This window comes from Myxine glutinosa, chromosome 1 (genome assembly GCF_964187855.1).
Source record: "Myxine glutinosa chromosome 1, kmMyxGlut1.1, whole genome shotgun sequence".
In the NCBI taxonomy this organism is placed as follows: Eukaryota; Metazoa; Chordata; class Myxini; order Myxiniformes; family Myxinidae; genus Myxine; species Myxine glutinosa.
The window spans coordinates 40059417-40081497 of record NC_136261.1 but is presented as its reverse complement, the minus strand read 5'-3'; the positions used below and the strand labels follow the sequence as shown (position 1 = coordinate 40081497).

Genomic DNA, 22081 nt, shown 5'->3' with positions numbered 1-22081 from the left:
CATAGCCCTCGGGGAGATTCCAAACCCTTCCTCTCATATACGCACCTGCTCCAAATACACCTCCCCCCTCCACCTACTTTCATACACTCACCTGCCACAAATGCACCTCCCCCCTCAACCCCCTCTCATACACTCACCTGCCCCAAATACACCTCCCCCCCTCCACATCCTCTCATACACTCACCTGCCCCAAATACACATCCCTCCTCCACCTCCTCTCATACACTCACCTGCCCCTATACACCTCCGCCCTCTACCTCCTCTCATACACTCACCTGCACAAAAACACACCTCCACCCTCCACCTCCTCTCATACACTCACCTGCCCAAAATACACCTCCGCCCTCCACCTCCTCTCATACACTCACCTGCCCCGATAAACCTCCGCCCTCCACATCCTCTCATACACTCACCTGCCCAAAATACACCTCCGCTCTCCACTTCCTCTACTTTTTGGTTCACGAGTTATCAAACAGAGTGACCACTATATTCGTCATGGGTGTGTGTCTGTGTGTCTGTCTGTCTGTGTGTCTGTCTGTCCGCAGCATAACTACCCGATGATATCATCCGATCTTGATGAAACTTGGGTGGCAGGTTGATATCATGACTAGTTGTGTCCTGCCTAGAGTGGGCGTATTGCGCCCATTGTGGGCGGAGCCACGCCCGAAAAAGATGTCTTTTTAGGGGGTAATCGATTTCAAGCTACATCTTCTCCGAGAGAGTTGGTGGAATCTGACAGGGGTTTCAATATTTGGTTAGGCCAATGTCATGTGTCTAGCCTCACGGAGCTCGATTTTTCATTTTCGCCCCAAGGTCAAGGTCACAAGGTTCACGAAATTTAGAAAAGTCTATTTTTGATGGTTTTATTACATTGTTCGCTTCCTGATAAGGTGAAATGTCGTACATGATCTCATATTATCACATACATCATGAAATACAAGTTGTCCAACAAATTTCAGAATCTTCGACCTTTGAAGGTCACAAAGGTCAAATTTTCAATGTTGTCGGAATCGAACCGAATTTTCGGTATTGTGTAGCTAACTAACCTCATAACATTGCTCATTGAGCATTGTCATTGAATACCGCTCGCTCGTGAACCAGCGTCGTCTCGTGACTTGTTTGGTTCACGAGATATCAAACAGAGTGACCACTATATTCGTCATGGGTGTGTGTCTGTCTGTGTGTCTGTCTGTCCACAGCATAACTACCCGATGATATCATCCGATCTTGATGAAACTTGGGTGGGAGGCTGATATCATGATCTAGTTGTGTCCTGCCTAGAGTGGGCGTATTGCGCCCATTGTGGGCGGAGCCCTGCCCAAATAAGATGTATTTTTAGGGGGTAATCGAGTTCAAGCGACATCTTCTCCGAGGGAGTTGGTGGAATCTGCCAGGGGTTTCGGTATTTGGTTAGGCCAATGTCATGTGTCTAGCCCCACAGAGCTCGATTTTTCATTTTCGCCCCAAGGTCAAGGTCACAAGGTCACGAAATTTAGAAAAGTCGATTTTTGATGGTTTTATTACATTGTTCGCTTCCTGATAGGGTGAAATGTCATACATGATCTTATATTATCACATACATCATGAAATACAAGTTTTCCAACAAATTTCAGAATCTTCGACCTTTGACCTTTGAAGGTCACAAAGGTCAAATTTTCAAAGTTGTCAGAATCGAACCGAATTTTCGGTATTGTGTAGCTAACTAACCTCACAACATTGCTCATTGAGCATTGTCATTGAAGACCACTCGCTCGTGAACCATCGTCGTCTTCTGAATTGTTTCTTTTTTTTGGTATACAAGATCGAGGCTCGTGTAAGAGCTAACATTAATGACAAAAAAAAAACATAAACGGACACATAAAACATAAGATAAAGGGAGCAGGAAAGAAGATGGGGAGAGAGAGGGAAGCACACAAGTACAACAGTGGTGAACAGGGACATCGGGAGATCTGTGGGAGGGAGAGGGCTTGGGGGGAGGAGGCATGGGAAGGGGGGGGGGGAGGGGTGGGTATCAAGATTTTGTATGGGGGAAGAAAAGAGATGGTGGTGAACAGCTGTTTTAAACACCTGGAGGGATGAGAAGGATTGAATAGAGTGAGGGAGTATGTTCCAGAGGTGGGAGAAAAGAGGAATGAAGGTGAGCAGAGAGTCTTGATTTTGGCAGTTTCACCAGAAGAGGGTTGCTGGCAGATCTTGTGCGACCTGTAGGAATACTTGGGGGACAGAGCACAGACAGAGCAGGGGGGGGGGGGGGCAAGGCCGGAGAGGAGTCGGTGGAAGACAGAAAGTCCACCAACCTGCCTGCGGTGAGAGAGAGAAAGGCCCTCAGAATCAGCTTCATCGTGGGAGATTCCAATGATTCTGAATGCTTTGGTTTCAACCGCGTGAAGCCGAGCTAGGTGTGAGGCAGGAGCACCAGCCCAGAGGGGAGAGCAGTATTCCCTTGAGCTGAGGATGAAAGCCTTGTATGTGGTGAGGAGCTCAGGTAAACCTGAAACCCAATCTTCTTCAGTCGTTTGGTCTGCCCTAAAGCTAGTGTGGCTTTTTATTTGTGTCCTTCCTTCTGTGCATATTGTGTACTTTCAAATAAATTATATTAAAGAGCATTTAATTTAAGTTCATTTATTTAACAAGAGTTAGAAACATGCTGTGTTGAATGTATATTCACCCAGTAATAGCACAGACAAATTCAATTCATTTACACAATTAGAAACGTCTCTTATACAACTTCATTCTGGTGGTTTTTTTATCTGGGTAAAGACTAACTGTACAATGGACTCCACTGTGGCGGACACAAAAGCCCACTGGCGTGGTGACATCATTCCACGCACCAAGTGGGCGGTGGCCACGCCCGAGGGGTAGGCGTGGCCTCATGATATACACCGGGCGACCAGCCCGGAGGAGTTCAGTGTTACAGTGTAGTCTTACAATAAAGACGTTTATATGTTACCGCTTGTCCGCTTCCTCCTTGCTCACAAGCAGCGCGCGTAATGCCGCGCTTTACTGGTGACCCTCGACGTTGGATCTGCCGGAGCGATCCTTCCACACGCGACGCCATCGCCATGGCCGCCTTCGTCAAACTTCCGGAATTTTGGGAGGCTCAGGCCGAAGTCTGGTTCGTCCAGGCCGAAGCCCAATTTCAGCTTCGGCACCTCACCGGCGATGACACGCGCTACTGCCACGTCGTCGCCTCCCTCGGGCCCGGCACGGCCGCTCGAGTTGTGTCCGTCCTTCGCCACCCACCGGACGGCCACAAGTACGAGGCACTCAAGCGGCTACTCCTAGCCACGTTCAGCCTCACGGACGACGCACAGGCCGACCGCCTCCTGGATCTCCCCGAGCTCGGTGAGACGCGCCCGTCGGTCCGAATGGACCATATGCTGTCACTGTTGGGCGACGAAGCCCCCGGTTCGCTATTCCGGGCGCTTTTCCGTCGCCAACTTCCAGCGCAGGTTCGCCTCGCGTTGGCCGGGACCGGGCTAACGGAACCCCGAGCATTGGCGGCCGAGGCGGACAAGTACTTCGCCGCTTCGGACACGCGGGCGAGCGTTGGCGTGGCCGTCACGGCCTTCGACGCTGACGTTCCACAGCATCATCTTCTACAGCACGCTGAAGTTCAGCAGCATGCTGATACGCACCTCGTGAACGCCGCCACGCCCCGCCCACCGCCGCGGCGAAAACCGCCACCGCGGGGAAACCCGTCGACTCCACCGGCCTGGCGGAGCCAGCCGCGCTCCTCCAGCTCCACCACCTGGTGCTGGTTCCACGCCAAGTTCGGCCACGAAGCTCGGCGGTGTCATCCGCCGTGCTCCTTCAACGGGTCGGGAAACGCCCGGGCCGGCGCTCAATTGTGGCGATGAGCGCCGGCCGTTCGAGCAGCCTGCTGTTCATAACGGACACCTTCTCCGGGCGCCGTTACCTGTGCGACACGGGAGCACAGGTGAGTGTCATTCCCGCCGGCACGTCAGACAAGCACGCCGCGGGTGGGGGCCCCGCGCTGCTTGCCGCGAACGGGACGCCCATCCGTACGTACGGAAAACGCTGCCTCTCTCTGCGGTTTGGAGGGCAGGTTTTCCGATGGACGTTCGTCACTGCCGACGTGCCCATGGCACTGCTTGGCGCGGACTTCCTGTGCGCTAATGGGCTCCTGGTCGACGTCAAGCGCAGACGGCTTGTCCTGGCCGAGACGTTCAGCTCGCTCGCATGTGCGTTGCCCAGCTCAACGAGCGGCTTGCCAAGCGGCTTGCCGAACGATTCGGTTCCGGCCACGTTGGTCTGTACGCTTCCGGCAGCGGACGCATTCACCCGCCTCCTCGCCGGCTTCCCGGCCCTCACGCGGCCCACCTTCTCGGCGGGGGCCGTCAAGCACGGGGTGGCCCATCACATCCCCACCGTCGGGCCACCGGTCTACGCCCGGGCACGCCGCCTCGAGCCGACGAAGCTGGCGGTGGCAAAAGCGGAGTTCGCTACCCTGGAGCGACTCGGCATCGTTCGGCGCTCAGAGAGCACTTGGGCGTCGCCGCTGCACATCGTGCCGAAGCCCGGCGGGGGATGGCGACCGTGCGGGGACTATCGCCGTCTCAATGACGCCACGACTCCCGACCGCTACCCCGTCCCCCACATTCAGGACTTTTCCGCCCGTTTGGCGGGCAGGTCCTTCTTCTCGAAGGTGGACCTCATACGCGGCTACCATCAGGTCCCCGTCAGGCCGGAGGACGTCCCGAAGACGGCGGTCATCACGCCATTCGGACTCTTCGAGTTCCTGCGCATGCCCTTCGGTCTGAAGAATGCGGCTCAGGCGTTCCAGCGACTGATGGACAGTGTCCTGCGCGACTTGGATTTTGTCTACGTCTACCTGGACGATATCCTCGTCGCCAGCGCGTCCCGCGAAGAGCACCTACGCCACCTCCGCACGCTCTTCGAACGCCTGGGCCAGCATGGCCTGATTGTGAACCCCGCAAAGTGCCGGTTCGGCGCCGCCACAATCGATTTTCTGGGGCACCGTGTCACCAGGCACGGAGCCGTCCCCCTGCCGGCCAAGGTGGAGGCGGTGAAGGGGTTTCCGCGCCCCCGCACGATCAGAGGGCTGCAGGAGTTCCTGGGCATGGTGAACTTTTACCATCGGTTCCTGCCCCGTATCGCCCAGCTCCTGCGCCCCCTGCACGAAGCTCTCCGAGGTAAGCCGGGCAAAGGCGACGTTACCTGGACCGAGCAGATGGACACGGCGTTCACGGGCGTGAAGCTCGCCTTGGCTAACGCCACCATGCTCGCGCACCCGGCGCCCGATGCACCGATCGCCCTCACCACCGATGCCTCGGACTACGCGGTGGGCGCGGTGCACGAGCAATGGGTGCGTGGAGCTTGGCAACCGCTGGCGTTCTTTAGCCGGCAGCTTCGCCCGCCCGAACGCCGTTACAGTACCTTCGACCGCGAGTTGCTCGGACTTCACTTGGTGGTCAGGCACTTCCGCCATCTGCTCGAGGGCCGGGCGTTCACTGCCTTCGTCGACCACAAGCCGCTGATCTTCGCGATGGGCAAGGTCACCGAGCCGTGGTCGGCCCGGCAGCAGCGTCACCTCTCGGCCGTGTCCGAGTACACGACGGACATCCAGCACGTCGCGGGGAAGGACAACCCGGTGGCAGATTGCCTTTCCCGGGCCGTCGCCCACGCAGTCCACCTCGGCATCGACTATGCCCGGATGGCAGCGGACCAGGCCACTGACCCCGACGTCCAGGCCTTGCGGACCGCCGTCACGGGCCTCCGCGTCACCGAGGTGTCGTTCGACGGCGCGGGCGCGGCCCTCTTGTGCGACGTCTCCCTCGGGCGTCCTCGCCCCATTGTGCCCGCGGGCTGGCAGCGCCAGGTGTTTGACGCCATCCACGGCCTGTCCCACCCAGGCGCGAGGGCCTCCCAAAGGCTGATCGCCGACAAGTTCGTCTGGCATGGCCTCCGGAAGGCCGTCCGCGGCTGGGCCAGGACATGCCTCGCGTGCCAGCGCGCCAAGGTGCACCGGCACACCCAGGCCCCGTTGGCCCCGTTCACGGTGCCGGAACGCCGGTTTGACCACGTCCACGTGGACCTGGTGGGACCTCTGCCCCCCTCGCGGGGTTTCACCCACGTCCTCACCATGGTGGACCGCACCACCCGGTGGCCGGAGGCCGTGCCCTTGGCGTCGACAACGGCGGCCGATGTCGCGCAGGCTTTCATCGCCACCTGGGTCGCCCGGTTCGGCGCCCCCTCAGACATCTCATCTGACCGCGGCCCCCAGTTCACCTCGGAGCTCTGGGGGGCGGTTGCGCAGGGGCTCGGGGTCCGGCTGCACCGAACCACGGCCTACCACCCCCAGGCTAACGGCCTGTGTGAGCGATTTCACCGCTCATTGGAGGCCGCGCTCCGGGCCACCCTCCGCGACGGCGGCTGGGTCGACAGGCTCCCCTGGGTCCTGCTGGGCCTCCGGACGGCGCCCAAGGAGGACCTGCGCGCATCCGCGGCGGAGTTGGTCTTCGGGCAACCGCTGCGGGTGCCGGGCGAGTTCCTCCCCGACTCCACGGCACCATGGTCCGTGGCACAGCAGCGCTCCGCTCTGCAAGAGACCGCCCAGAGGTTCGCCCCGGTGCCAACGGCATGCCACGGGCACCCACCGACGCACGTCGCCCCGGAGCTTCGCACGGCGGAGTACGTCTTCGTCCGCCACGATGCCCATCAGACACCACTGCGGCCCCCGTACGACGGGCCTTTCCGCGTGCTGGAGACCGGGGCGAAGCACTTCACCCTGGACATCGGCGGTACTCCTGACCGCGTTTCGGTAGACCGCCTCAAGCCGGCCCACCTCGATGTGGACCATCCACCGCCAGTGGCCCGACCCCCACGTCGGGGCCGCCCTCCTGCGGGCGGACCCCCGGCACCGCCCAGCCCCGCCGCCACGGCGCCCCCCGGTCCTGCACCCATCCCAGGGGCAGCCAGGGGCATCCCACCTGGTATCCCTGCACCCCGGACGCCGCCGATCGCCAGGGGGCGCTTCGGCCGGGTCATTCGTCTGCCCCACAAACTGGCCCTCCAGGTGCGCGGGAATTCTGGGGGGGCGCGTGTGGCGGACACAAAAGCCCACTGGCGTGGTGACATCATTCCACGCACCAAGTGGGCGGTGGCCACGCCCGAGGGGTAGGCGTGGCCTCATGATATACACCGGGCGACCAGCCCGGAGGAGTTCAGTGTTACAGTGTAGTCTTACAATAAAGACGTTTATATGTTACCGCTTGTCCGCTTCCTCCTTGCTCACAAGCAGCGCGCGTAACGCCGCGCTTTACCACCATCGATCGCAATGGAGAAGAGCCCCATCCAGCTACTATGGTGTCTGAAAAGAAAGCATTGCCCAAACTTTATTTTGTGGATGTGTGGAGACCCCTTTGGTGGGTATGCAGGAAGATTCTTTGGTGGGTTCTTTGTTTGGGTTCGGGAGGGTATTTATTTTGCCTAGTTTCCAAATTTGGGGAATCCTTAAGTGTTGGTTGGGAAGTTGTTTATATTTGTGAAGGCTGATATGCCAGGTGGTCCCAAGATGTTTTAAAATGTCAACTGGCGATGTTGGCACCTTAGGACTAGTAGACAGACAGAGACACCTTAAAACTCCTTCGGACCTGTAGCCTGCGAACATTTGATAATTTTTTTTTTTTTGTGCAGGACTTTGTTAAAATGTTTGTTGTGTTGGGTGACGTCACGGCATTCAGATGGGCGGTTCTTTAAGCCCTAGTGTAATGTAATTGTTGCTGTTGTGGTTATATCGCCCTCCCGTCCGACTGGGAAGTCGCTGGTTCGAATTCCAGCAGAGTCATACTAACTTTAAAATGTGGTATGTGCCGCTTCTTGCTTGATGCCCAGCATTTTAAAAGGATAGATCACTGAAAAAAGCAACTTTATGTTGGCAATCGTAGTTTGAATGCAGGCATTCATGGACCAAATGACCTCTTGCTGCGATGAAGTTCCTTCTAAAAGAACATTTAATATTGATCAGAATCTTTTTCTTTTTTTAACATTGATCTCAGGCTCATGGTAGATCTTGGACAAATAATCACATGTGGGACAAGGAAGTTACTAAATATAAGTGTACTCTTGATTTAATTACATCGACACACAATGAAAAAAATCAACAGAGGATATGCATGGAATATGAACCCTGGTTGAACAACCACCATGAGAAAATGCTTCCACACCTGAGCACGATACAGGCTTGCAGGTACATCATGGCAATCGGTTCAGACAGGCAGAAAACTTTAAAAGGCACAATCACGCAATTTAACCGGTATATGCAATAATTCATAGATACAACAATAACAACAACAACATGCATTTTAAGGCCATTTTCCCTGCTAGAGCGGGGGTTAGCTTTGCGGTCCCCATGACAATCTTCTCCATTTTGCCCTATTTTCTGCATCTCTCCTTGTTAACCCCCTTGCCCGCATTTCTTCTTCCACCATCTTTAGTCAAGTCTTTCTCGGTCTTCCCCATCCTCTACTTCCTTCCACAATCATTTCCATCACTCTTCTCAACCAGTCACTTTCATCCTTCCTCAACACATGACCAAACCATCTCAACCTGTTCCTCTTCACAGCATCAATCACAGGCTCTATTCCCATCATCTTTTGCAATTCATCATTTGTCTTCCTCTCTCTCAACGATACTCCGCACATCCACCGAACCATTCGCATTTCCACCCTTTCCAGCCTTCGTTGCTGCTCTACATTCATGACCCATGTCTTGCTCCCATAAATCATAACACTTCTCACACATGCAGCATACACCTTTCCCTTCAGCTTCAACGACACTCCCCTCCTCATCAGCACGCCACTCAGTTCCCGAAACTTCTTCCATGCACATCTCACTCTAGCAACCATTGCCGAGTCTGATCCACCTTCTCCATTCAGCATGTCTCCGAGGTAGCAAAATGTTTTCACACCTTCCAGCTTCACGCCGTCTCCAAGATCCAACTCAACATTTCCTCCATCTGCAGCTCCCTCTGTGCACACCTTACACTTGAATGTAGCTGCCACACTGGTTAATGACCCTCTCAGGCCGCTACATTTTTGATGAACCCACTCAGCGCACATTGTACATTGAATGGAGTTCACTCCGACACCCTTCCTGCCACTTCCCAGCACATGGCCACTTCCCAGTTCTTTCCACCTCACCACATGCTTTACCACTTGCCATCACCTTCGTCTTTCCTATATTCACCTTCAGACCTTTTGGCTCCATACATTCCTTCCACTTGTTCATCTTTTCCTTCAGTCTATCCATACTTTCCGCAATCAACACCAGATAATCTGCATACAACAACTCCCATGGTAAACCCTCCTTTACGTTCTGAGCCAGCACCTCCATCACAGCTACAAATAGTAGTGGACTTAGTACCGACCCCTGATGCACTCCCACCTTCAGCTCAAACTCACCACTGTTCCCGTCCTTCGTCCTTACAGCTGTGTGCGCTGTTTGTACATTGCCATCACTACTCTGATCAACCATTCCTCCACTTCTAACTTCCTCAATGCCCATGTCAATACTTCGCGTGGAACCCTATCAAATGCTTTCTCCAGATCAACAAACCCAAGAAACAACTTCTTCCTCTTCTCCATGTACTTCTCCTGCAACTGCCTCACAATAAAGAGCACGTCTGTCATTCCTCTTCCTGGCATAAATCAAAACTGCATTTCGTCGATCTTCACCTTCTTCCTTATCCTCCTCTCCAACACCCTTTCCAATACCTTCATTCCATGATCCAATAACTTTATCGCTCAGTACGAGCCACACTCCAGAGGGTCACCTTTCCCCTTGTATAGAGGGACGAGGGTACTCAGTTCCCAATCCACTGGAATGCGGCCTTCTTTCACCACCAGATTACAGATCTCTGTTATTCTCTTCACACCCCAACTTCCTGCTGCCTTCAACATATCTCCCACAACTCCCGTCGGCCCTCCCGCTTTTCTACTCTTCATTGCTTTTATCGCTTCCTCAACTTCCTTCTCAGTTATCTTCTCTGCCGGTCCTAAAACTGGGTTACTCTCTATGTTGCCATCCCATTTATTCTCTGTATTCAACAGCATTTCCATATATCTTTTCCATCTTCCTTTAATTCCATCTGGGTCCACAACGCTTTGTCCCACTTCATCCTTCAAGCAATTCACCCCCATCACATCACACCTCTCTTTCGCTATCTGCTTTGCAATCCTGAATACCGCTCTCTGACCCTCTTCCGAATCCAAGCGTTCTCCAAGCATTTTCCTACGTGCCTCCTGCGCCTTTGCTACCTCTTTCTTTGCAGCCTTCTTGGCTGCCTTATAACTTTCATGCTCTGCTTTTTCTGCTCCCGTACCCTTTGCTTTCTGCCACTCCTTGAACTTCTTCCTCTTCTCGTCAATCCTCTTTCCAACTTCATCATCCCACCACCATGTTTCCGAGTGCCTCGGTGGTCCTTTTGTCCATCCACATACCTCACCAACGGCTCCCATCAGACTATCTTTCATTGACATCCAACCACATTCAAGCTCAACCACATCATCCTCTACCCTACTCAGCCTCTCTTTTAATGCCTTCCTTGCTGTCACCTCTTTCAACCTCCACACCTTCATTCTCGGTTGGTACTTCACCCGCCGAGCTCTCCTCGCACCTTTCACCCTTATGTCGCAGACAACCTAGTCGTGCTGTGAAACAGCCTCCTCCCCCGGGATCACCTTTGTGTCCCGGAGGTGCCCCCTATCTCGCCTACGCACCATCAGGAAGTCAACGGTTGTCGTCGACCCACCTGACGTGTACGTAACAAGCTTATTATCCCCTTTCTGGAACTGAGTGTTACAAATCAGCTCCATCAGCAAACTCCAAAATCCTTTCACCTTCTCCATTTCTCACACCATATCCATAACCCCCATGAACTCCCTCAAAACCATCCATACTCCTTCCCACATGTCCATTTAGGTCTCCTCCTACCACAACAACTTCCTCATCTTTCACGTTTTCCATCAGCTTCTCTATCGCACACCAGAACTAGTCCTTCTCTTCATCGCTCCGACCAACCTGCGGAGCAGATCCCGAGATGACGTTCACCAAGAGCTTTCCAATCATCATTTTCACCATCATCAACCTATCACTCACTCTAGTCACACTCACCACACTGTCTACAAACTCCTCAGAAAACAGGACACCAATACCATTCACCCCCTCCGGGCACCCTTGCCACACAAACTTGTATTTCTGTCCCTGCCTACCCTTCACCATTCTCACACCACTTCCCTTCCATCTCGTCTCTTGCACACAACATATGTCCACTCTTCTTCTGACCAATACTTCCACCACTTCTCCTGATCTCCCTGTCATTGTCCCTACATTCCATGTCCCAAACCTCAGAAACCGATCTCCACTTCGGGCTGTACCCTGCCCATATGTAGTTGTAATTGTCATGGTTCTCTTTTTGAGGCAATGTTTTTATGGCTGGATGCCCTTCCTGACGCCAACCCTCTTTGTCGCCTCTTACGACACGCAGGGATACGGTGTACCTATTCTAACCAGGGTACTCACCGGCAGCAATAATTCATACATGCAGCTCAATAAAGCATTATTGCATTTATTTAATTTCCCTATAGATGGCTAAGGTTTAGAGAGAGAGAGAGAGAGAGAGAGAGAGCGAGAGAGAGAGAGAGAGAGAGAGAGAGAGAGAGATAGAGAGAAAATATATATTAGCCTCAATAATCTCAATTGACACAAAGAAAAGCTCACATTCGGAGGCAATTTGACAATTATGCAGATCCAGGAGAATATCACAAATCGAGATGCGTCACGTTTTCAAAATATTATTCAAAAGCAACGATAAGTATGTCTGCACCGATGAAATCATATACTCATATCTCGGAAATCATATGTATGGGTGAACAAATGATTTGCAATCTTCATCATTAAATGATATGCATGATGCAAATTATTTCTTAATTTTGTGACGGAGATGGGTAATACTATATTGACGTGTTGTGTAATCGCCAGTCGAGCAATGTCCTGGTGTAAATGCTCGTGAGATTTTGTCGACTCCACCGCACTAGGGGAAAGGAAAATGAATCGTATAAATGACCATGCTTATGTGATAGAGAGGGAGGGGAGAGAGAGGGGGCGACAGAGCGAGAGAGACAGGGGGAGGCAGATCGAGACATAGAGAGAGAAAGAGAAAAGTGAGAGAGAGAGAGAGACAGAAGGGACACAGAAGGGAGACAGAAGGGAGACAGAAGGGAGACAGACAGAAGGGAGAGAGAGAGAGAGAGAGAGAGAGAGACAGAGACAGAGAGACAGAGAGAGAGAGAGAGAGACTTTTTATTACAAAAATATAAAAATACAAGCCAGTCGGTGAAGATACTATTCAATACAAGCACAATAATCGAAAACACAGAAAATAAAAAAAGGATAATAACAAGTACAGATACATTCAAAGTACACCGCCCCCATGCCAAATAATTAAATATCCTACAGCGCGGCATTGCCGGGGCGCCTCCGGCGCCCGGCAATACTGCAGTGCATCTCATTGAGGCTGCATTGGGAGGGAGAGGTGTACACTAATTGATTGATTAATTGTATAATTAAAATCAATAAAAGATTATCACAAAATATTTTCATAATCAATTGGCTAATCGCATAACTAAACCACTAGTGCTTCATCCGAAGATGTATCTTTTAGAAATGTAATTAAATAAGTCATTAATAAAAAATTAAAAAATTAATTGATTAATCAATAAATAATTCATCGATTAATCAATAAATAATGAATCGATCAAATGATTAATCATTAAATCAAAAATAAATGATTAATCAACAAATCAAAAATATCCTTGACATCACTTGGTCACTGTCATGTCCAAATATTAGCTTCCCAGCTCAAAAGGTGCCTGAGATATTGGCCAAATGAGAAAGAAATTATATAAATGATTAATAATGAAAATAAATAAATAATAATCATGAAAAAATTAAATTATCAATCAATTCGGTCACAGAACACATCAACCACCACCATTTCATCAGAATTTGTAACTGACTTTTTTTTTTTTTTAGTAATTAATCGAATAATTAAATAATTGATCGATTAATTGATTAATCAATAAATCAAAAATATCCTTGATAGCCACATCACTTGGTCACTCATGTCCAAATATTAGCTCCTGAGCTCAAAAGGTGCCTGAGATATTGGCCAAATGAGAAAAGATAAATAAATGATGAATAATGAAAATAAATAAATAAAAATCATAAAAAAATTAAATTATTAATCAATTCGGTCAGAGAACACATAAACCACCACCATTTCATCAGAATCTGTAACTAAAAAAAAATAAAAAATTTAGTCATTAATCTAATAATTAAATAATTAATCGATTAATTCATTAATTGATTAATTACTCAATCAAAAATAGCCTTTTCAGCCAAATCACCTGGTCATTGGCATGTCCAAATATCAGCTTCCTAACTCAAAAGGTGCCTGAGTTAATGGTCAGAAGAGAAAGGAAATTTGATTAATTAAATAAGTACTTAATTAATCGCTAATAATTAAATAACTCCTCAATTTATTGATTATTCAAAAAACAAAAAATATACTTTTTGAAAAAGGACTTGCTCACTACTGTGCCGAAATTTCAGCTTCCTAGTTCAAAGGATGGCTGAGATATCGTCCGGACAAACAAACAATAAAACAAGAAAACAAACAAGTACACATACATTCAAAGTACACCGCCCCATGCCAAATAATTAAATATGCTGCAGCGCGGCATTGCCGGGGCGCCTCCGGCGCCCGGCAATACCGCAGTGCACCTCATTGAGGCTGCATTGGGAGGGAGAGGTGTACACTAATTGATTGATTAATTGTATAATTAAAATCAATAAAAGATTATCACAAAATATTTTCATAATCAATTGGCTAATAGCATAACTAAACCACTAGTGCTTCATCCGAAGATGTATCTTTTAGAAATTTAATTAAATAAGTCATTTAGAAAAAATTAAATAATTAATTGATTACTCAATAAATAATTAATCGATTAATCAATAAATAATTAATAGATGAAATGATTAATCAATAAATCAAAAATATCCTTGATAGCCACATCACTTGGTCACTCATGTCCAAATATTAGCTTCCCAGCTCAAAAGGTGCCTGAGATATTGGCCAAAAGAGAAAGAAAATAAATAAATGATTAATAATGAAAATAAATAAATAATAATCATAAAAAAATTAAATTATTAATCAATTTGGTCAGAGAACACATAAACTACCACTATTTCATCAGAATCTGTAACTTCAAAAAAAAAAATTTTTTTGTCATTAATCGAATAATTAAATAATTAATCGATTAATTGATTAAGTAATAAATCAAAAATATCCTTTGCAGCCAAATCACCTGGTCATTGGCATGTCCAAATGTCAGCTTCCTAACTCAAAAGGTGCCTGAGTTAATGGTCAGAAGAGAAAGGAAATTTGATTAATTAAATAAGTACTTAATTAATCGTGAATAATTAAATAACTCCTCAATTTATTGATTAATCAAAAAAAAAATGTCGTTTTTGACAAAGGACTTGCTCACTATTGTGCCGAAATTTCAGCTTCCTAGATCAAAGGATGGCTGAGATATCGTCCGGACAAACAAACAAGAAAGAAAAAAAGAAAGAAAACAAGTACACATACATTCAAAGTACACCGCCCCATGCCAAATAATTAAATATGCTGCAGCGCGGCATTGCCGGGGCGCCTCAGGCGCCCGGCAATACCGCAGTGCAGCTCATTGAGGCTGCATTGGGAGGGAGAGGTGTACACTAATTGATTGATTAATTGTATAATTAAAATCAATAAAAGATTATCACAAAATATTTTCATAATCAATTGGCTAATCGCATAACTAAACCACTAGTGCTTCATCCGAAGATGTATCTTTTAGAAATTTAATTAAATAAGTCATTTATAAAAAATTAAATAATTAATTGATTACTCAATAAATAATTAATCGATTAATCAATAAATAATTAATAGATGAAATGATTAATCAATAAATCAAAAATATCCTTGATAGCCACATCACTTGGTCACTTATGTCCAAATATTAGCTTCCCAGCTCAAAAGGTGCCTGAGATATTGGCCAAATGAGAAAGAAAATAAATAAATGATTAATAATGAAAATAAATAAATAATAATCATAAAAAAATTAAATTGGTAATCAATTTGGTCAGAGAACACATAAACTACCACTATTTCATCAGAATCTGTAACTTAAAAAAAAATTTTTTTGGGGTCATTAATCGAATAATTAAATAATTAATCGATTAATTGATTAATTAATAAATCAAAAATATCCTTTGCAGCCAAATCACCTGGTCATTGGCATGTCCAAATATCAGCTTCCTAACTCAAAAGGTGCCTGAGTTAATAATGGTCAGAAGATAAATGAAATTTAATTAATTAAATAAGTACTTAATTAAACGCTAATAATTAAATAACTCCTCAATTAATTGATTATTCAAAAAACAAAAAATACCGTATTTGACAAAGGACTTGCTCACTATTGTGCCGAAATTTCAGCTTCCTAGCTCAAAGGATGGCTGAGATATCGTCCGGACAACCAAGGAAACAAGAAAACAAACAAGAAACCAGAGTGAAAACTGAGTACTCTCTTTCAGCGTGCGTCACTGCCGAGCCCCCTTCGGTGCCCGGCAATGACGATTTGCAATGCCTGGAGGTGGCATAGGAAAGGAGCGGTGTACAACAAACAACCAGAGTGAAAACTGAGTACTCTCTTTCAGCGTGCGTCACTGCCGAGCTCCCTTCGGTGCCCAGCAATGACGATTTGCAATGCCTGGAGATGGCATAGGAAAGGAGCGGTGTACAACAAACAAGAAAACAAACAAGTACACATACATTCAAAGTACACCGCCCCATGCCAAATAATTAAATATGCTGCAGCGCGGCATTGCCGGGGCGCCTCCGGCGCCCGGCAATACCGCAGTGCAGCTCATTGAGGCTGCATTGGGAGGGAGAGGTGTACACTAATTGATTGATTAATTGTATAATTAAAATCAATAAAAGATTATCACAAAATATTTTCATAATCAATTGGCTAATCGCATAACTAAACCAGTAGTGCTTCATCCGAAGATGTATCTTTTAGAAATTTAATTAAATAAGTCATTTATAAAAAATTAAATAATTAATTGATTACTCAATAAATAATTAATCGATTAATCAATAAATACTTAATAGATGAAATGATTAATCAATAAATCAAAAATATCCTTGATAGCCACATCACTTGGTCACTCATGTCCAAATATTAGCTTCCCAGCTCAAAAGGTGCCTGAGATATTGGCCAAATGAGAAAGAAAATAAATAAATGATTAATAATGAAAATAAATAAATAATAATCATAAAAAAATTAAATTATTAATCAATTTGGTCAGAGAACACATAAACTACCACTATTTCATCAGAATCTGTAACTTAAAAAAAAAAAATTTTTTTGTCATTAATCGAATAATTAAATAATTAATCGATTAATTGATTAATTAATAAATCAAAAATATCCTTTGCAGCCAAATCACCTGGTCATTGGCATGTCCAAATATCAGCTTCCTAACTCAAAAGGTGCCTGAGTTAATAATGGTCAGAAGATAAATGAAATTTAATTAATTAAATAAGTACTTAATTAAACGCTAATAATTAAATAACTCCTCAATTAATTGATTATTCAAAAAACAAAAAATACCGTATTTGACAAAGGACTTGCTCACTACTGTGCCGAAATTTCAGCTTCCTAGCTCAAAGGATGGCTGAGATATCGTCCGGACAACCAAGAAAGAAAACAAGTACAAATACATTCAAAGTACACCGCCCCATGCCAAATAATTAAATATGCTGCAGCGCGGCATTGCCGGGGCGCCTCCGGCGCCCGGCAATACCGCAGTGCAGCTCATTGAGGCTGCATTGGGAGGGAGAGGTGTACACTAATTGATTGATTAATTGTATAATTAAAATCAATAAAAGATTATCACAAAATATTTTCATAATCAATTGGCTAATCGCATAACTAAACCAGTAGTGCTTCATCCGAAGATGTATCTTTTAGAAATTTAATTAAATAAGTCATTTATAAAAAATTAAATAATTAATTGATTACTCAATAAATAATTAATCGATTAATCAATAAATATTTAATAGATGAAATGATTAATCAATAAATCAAAAATATCCTTGATAGCCACATCACTTGGTCACTCATGTCCAAATATTAGCTTCCCAGCTCAAAAGGTGCCTGAGATATTGGCCAAATGAGAAAGAAAATAAATAAATGATTAATAATGAAAATAAATAAATAATAATCATAAAAAAATTAAATTATTAATCAATTTGGTCAGAGAACACATAAACTACCACTATTTCATCAGAATCTGTAACTTAAAAAAAAAAATTTTTTTTGGCATTAATCGAATAATTAAATAATTAATCGATTAATTGATTAATTAATAAATCAAAAATATCCTTTGCAGCCAAATCACCTGGTCATTGGCATGTCCAAATATCAGCTTCCTAACTCAAAAGGTGCCTGAGTTAATAATGGTCAGAAGATAAATGAAATTTAATTAATTAAATAAGTACTTAATTAAACGCTAATAATTAAATAACTCCTCAATTAATTGATTATTCAAAAAACAAAAAATACCGTATTTGACAAAGGACTTGCTCACTACTGTGCCGAAATTTCAGCTTCCTAGCTCAAAGGATGGCTGAGATATCGTCCGGACAACCAAGAAAGAAAGAAAACAAGAAAACAACCAGAGTGAAAACTGAGTACTCTCTTTCAGCGTGCGTCACTGCCGAGCCCCCTTCGGTGCCCAGCAATGACGATTTGCAATGCCTGGAGATGGCATAGGAAAGGTGCGGTGTACAACAAACAAACAAGAAACCAGAGTGAAAACTGAGTACTCTCTTTCAGCGTGCGTCACTGCCGAGCCCCCTTTGGTGCCCGGCAATGACGATTTGCAATGCCTGGAGATGGCATAGGAAAGGAGCGGTGTACAACAAGTACAGATACATTCAAAGTACACCGCCCCCATGCCAAATAATTAAATATGCTGCAGCGCGGCATTGCCGGGGCGCCTCTGGCGCCCGGCAATACTGCAGTGGAGCTCATAGAGGTGGCATTGGGAGGGAGACGTGTACACTAATTGATTGATTAATTGTATAATTAAAATCAATAAAAGATTATCACAAAATATTTTCTTAATCAATTGGCTAATAGCATAACTAAACCACAAGTGCTTCATCCGAAGATATATCTTTTAGAAATGTAATTAAATAAGTCAATAATAAAAAATTAAATAATTAATTGATTAATCAATAATTAATCAATTAATCAATAATTAATTAATCGATTAAATGATTAATCAATAAATCAAAAATATCCTTGATAGCCACATCACTTGGTCACTCATGTCCAAATATTAGCTTCTGAGCTCAAAAGGTGCCTGAGATATTGGCCAAATGAGAAAGAAGACAAATAAATGATTAATAATGAAAATAAATAAATAATAATCATAAAAAAATTAAATTATTAATCAATTCGGTCAGAGAACACATAAACCACCACCATTTCATCAGAATCTGTAACTTTAAAAAAAAGAAAAGTTTTTTGTCATTAATCAAATAATTAAATAATTAATTGATTAATTGATTAATTGATTAATTAATAAATCAAAAATAGCCTTTGTAGGCAAATCACCTGGTCATTGGCATGTCCAAATATCAGCTTCCTAACTCAAAAGGTGCCTGAGTTAATGGTCAGAAGAGAAAGGAAATTTAATTAATTAAATAAGTACTTAATTAATCGCTAATAATTCAATAACTCCTCAATTAATTGATTAATCAAAAAACAAAAAATATCCTTTTTGAAAAAGGACTTGCTCACTATTGTGCCGAAATTTCAGCTTCCTCGCTCAAAGGATGGCTGAGATATCGCCTGGACAAACAAGCAAGAAAGCAAGAAAACAAACAACCAGAGTGAAAACTGAGTACTCTCTTTCAGCGTGCGTCACTGCTGAGCCCCCTTCGGTGCCCAGCAATGACGATTTGCAATGCCTGGAGATGGCATAGGAAAGGAGTGGTGTACAACAAACAAACAAACAAACAACCAGAGTGAAAACTGAGTATTCTCTTTCAGCGTGCGTCACTGCCGAGCCCCCTTCGGTGCCCGGCAATGACGATTTGCAATGCCTGGAGATGGCATAGGAAAGGAGCGGTGTACAATAGCCACATCAATTGGTCATTCATGTCCAAATATTAGCTTCCCAGCTCAAAAGGTGCCTGAGATATTGGCCAAATGAGAAAGAAAATAAATAAATGATTAATAATGAAAATAAATAAATAATAATCATAAAAAAATTAAATGATTATTAATCAATTTGGTCAGAGAACACGTAAACTACCACTATTTCATCAGAATCTGTAACTTAAAAAAAAAAAATTTTTTTGTCATTAATCGAATAATTAAATAATTGATCGATTAATTGATTAATTAATAAATCAAAAATATCCTTTGCAGCCAAATCACCTGGTCATTGGCATATCCAAATATCAGCTTCCTAACTCAAAAGGTGCCTGAGTTAATGGTCAGAAGAGAAAGGAAATTTGATTAATTAAATAAGTACTTAATTAATCGCTAATAATTAAATAACTCCTCAATTTATTGATTAATCAAAAAAAAAAAAAAACGTTTTTGAGAAAGCATTTTCTCACTATTGTGCCAAAATTTCAGCTTCCTAGCTCAAAGGATGGCTGAGATATCGCCCGGACAAACAAACAAGAAAACAAGAAAACAAGGAAACAAGAAAACAAGAAAACAAGGAAACAACTAGAGTGAAAACTGAGTACTCTCTTTCAGCGTGCGTCACTGCCGAGCTCTCTTCGGTGCCCGGCAATGACGTTTTGCAGCGCCTTGAGATGGCGTAGGAAAGGAGCGGTGTACAACAGGCCCAGACAGACCAGGCCCGGAAAAGTCAAAATGAAGGTTACCAACCTTGAAATGAGATAGAAAACAAGTACAAACAAGTACACATACCTTCAAAGTACACTGCCCCATGCCAAATAATTAAATATGCTGCAGCGCGGCATTGCCGGGACACCCGGCAATACCGCAGTGCAGCTCATTGAGGCTGCATTGGGAGGGAGAGGTGTACACTAATTGATTGATTAATTGTATAATTAAAATCAATAAAAGATTATCACAAAATATTTTCATAATCAATTGGCTAATCGCATAACTAAACCACGAGTGCTTCATCCGAAGATGTATCTTTTAGAAATTTAATTAAATAAGTCATTTATAAAAAATTAAATAATTAATTGATTACTCCATAAATAATTAATCGATTAATCAATAAATAATTAATAGATGAAATGATTAATCAATAAATCAAAAATATCCTTGATAGCCACATCACTTGGTCACTCATGTCCAAATATTAGCTTCCCAGCTCAAAAGGTGCCTGAGATATTGGCCAAATGAGAAAGAAAATAAATAAATGATTAATAATGAAAATAAATAAATAATAATCATAAAAAAATTAAATTATTAATCAATTTGGTCAGAGAACACATAAACTACCACTATTTCATCAGAATCTGTAACTTAAAAAAAAAAAAAAATTTTTTGTCATTAATGAAATAATTAAATAATTAATCGATTAATTGATTCATTAATAAATCAAAAATATCCTTTGCAGCCAAATCACCTGGTCATTGGCATGTCCAAATATCAGCTTCCTAACTCAAAAGGTGCCTGAGTTAATGGTCAGAAGAGAAAGGAAATTTGATTAATTAAATAAGTACTTAATTAATCGCTAATAATTAAATAACTCCTCAATTTATTGATTAATCAAAAAAATATATATACCTTTTTTGACAAAGGACTTGCTCACTATTGTGCCGAAATTTCAGCTTCCTAGCTCAAAGGATGGCTGAGATATCGCCTGGACAAACAAACAAGAAAGAAAACAAGTACACATACATTCAAAGTACACCGCCCCATGCCAAATAATTAAATATGCTGCAGCGCGGCATTGCCGGGGCGCCTCCGGCGCCCGGCAATACCGCAGTGCAGCTCATTAAGGCTGCATTGGGAGGGAGAGGTGTACACTAATTGATTGATTAATTGTATAATTAAAATCAATAAAAGATTATCACAAAATATTTTCATAATCAATTGGCTAATCGCATAACTAAACCACTAGTGCTTCATCCGAAGATGTATCTTTTAGAAATTTAATTAAATAAGTCATTTATAAAAAATTAAATAATTAATTGATTACTCAATAAATAATTAATCGATTAATCAATAAATAATTAATAGATGAAATGATTAATCAATAAATCAAAAATATCCTTGATAGCCACATCACTTGGTCACTTATGTCCAAATATTAGCTTCCCAGCTCAAAAGGTGCCTGAGATATTGGCCAAATGAGAAAGAAAATAAATAAATGATTAATAATGAAAATAAATAAATAATAATCATAAAAAAATTAAATTGGTAATCAATTTGGTCAGAGAACACATAAACTACCACTATTTCATCAGAATCTGTAACTTAAAAAAAAATTTTTTTTGGGTCATTAATCGAATAATTAAATAATTAATCGATTAATTGATTAATTAATAAATCAAAAATATCCTTTGCAGCCAAATCACCTGGTCATTGGCATGTCCAAATATCAGCTTCCTAACTCAAAAGGTGCCTGAGTTAATAATGGTCAGAAGAGAAATGAAATTTAATTAATTAAATAAGTACTTAATTAAACGCTAATAATTAAATAACTCCTCAATTAATTGATTATTCAAAAAACAAAAAATACCGTATTTGACAAAGGACTTGCTCACGACTGTGCCGAAATTTCAGCTTCCTAGCTCAAAGGATGGCTGAGATATCGTCCGGACAACCAAGAAAGAAAACAAACAAGTACAAATACATTCAAAGTACACCGCCCCATGCCAAATAATTAAATATGCTGCAGCGCGGCATTGCCGGGG

The 22081-nt window shown here is 44.1% G+C and overlaps 1 protein-coding gene across 1 annotated transcript in view; it reads right to left on the bottom strand.

The window, feature by feature from the left end:
- Window positions 1–8088: 8088 nt before the first annotated feature.
- The window catches only part of PAH (phenylalanine hydroxylase), a 264258-nt gene continuing 250265 nt past the window's right edge, over window positions 8089–22081 (bottom strand). The window contains exon 14 of the mRNA XM_068109782.2: window positions 8089–12076. The gene's annotated coding sequence lies outside the window, so the exon portion shown is untranslated. The remainder of the gene's footprint in view (window positions 12077–22081) is intronic.